The following is a 925-nucleotide window of genomic DNA, read 5'->3' on the forward strand; positions in this document are numbered from 1 at the left end:
AAGTCCTTTTTCAGCTGGACAGCAGTTAGACTTTATAATTTGACTACTTTCACAAACACAAGCACTTCCTGCCAATCTTGCAAGGCTCAGAGCAAACCTCCATGAGGGCATTTTGAATGATGTATACTTCAATAGCTTTCAGTCCTTTCCTTGCAGGGTGTTTCTTACTCAGTAAGAAATGGAGGGGTTTCAGAAAGTCACTTCAGGGAGACTCTTCAAAGACTTTAGCCAGTTTTTAAGGGAATTTGGGTGTGATGAAGCAAAAAAAACAGATCTTCTCCATTTATGTTTCCTCCAATAATCTCTGTCTGACGCTCATTGAACATGGAGCTGAACTTTTCAGTTGTGCCCATCTTTTTTTTTGTTCTCGACAAAAATGTGTCTTTGCGTTCACAGTTGCTGTGCTCTGTGAACCAGAAGCTTCCACATCCAAACAGTCCTTCACCGCAGTGTCTGTAAGTCCACTCACTGCTGCCTGACAGGTTTTGATGGCTGTTATGGCTTTCATTTGTCCCCCTAACATGACACTTTTGGTATAGTGAGTGCCATATGTGGTGTATTGACAGTCCTGCTAAAAGCCTGAGTTTGCAAGACTTTGAAGATCTCTGAAGTGTTTGAGTTCTTAGATGGTCTCGCTGTGCGGTGGTACGGCATGGGGCGCTTTGTCGCGCTCACCAAGGTGAAAGCCAACGTTCTTTTGAGTGAGAGTGCGAGCCCGAGCGTAAGACTGCGCCAGAGGGCTTTGTGTCCATTTTAAGCAGGCTGACTTTTGTACAGCCCACAGGTCGCTGTCCAATCAGATGGTGGCATGGTTGGCATGCTGTTTGTGGAGAGTATTTCTGCAAGTTTTTGAGAACTTCTTATAAAACTATCGTCACCAGAAAATGATACTGAATATCAATTATTCACTTACACCACTGTTCTG

The 925-nt window shown here is 43.9% G+C and overlaps 1 pseudogene; it reads right to left on the minus strand.

The window, feature by feature from the left end:
* Nucleotides 1-3: 3 nt before the first annotated feature.
* LOC107550187 (perforin-1-like) overlaps nt 4-925 on the minus strand; it is a 3,190-nt pseudogene continuing 2,268 nt past the window's right edge.

Source organism: Sinocyclocheilus grahami, unplaced genomic scaffold (genome assembly GCF_001515645.1).
Source record: "Sinocyclocheilus grahami isolate Dianchi unplaced genomic scaffold, SAMN03320097.WGS_v1.1 scaffold391.1, whole genome shotgun sequence".
NCBI classification, from domain to species: Eukaryota; Metazoa; Chordata; class Actinopteri; order Cypriniformes; family Cyprinidae; genus Sinocyclocheilus; species Sinocyclocheilus grahami.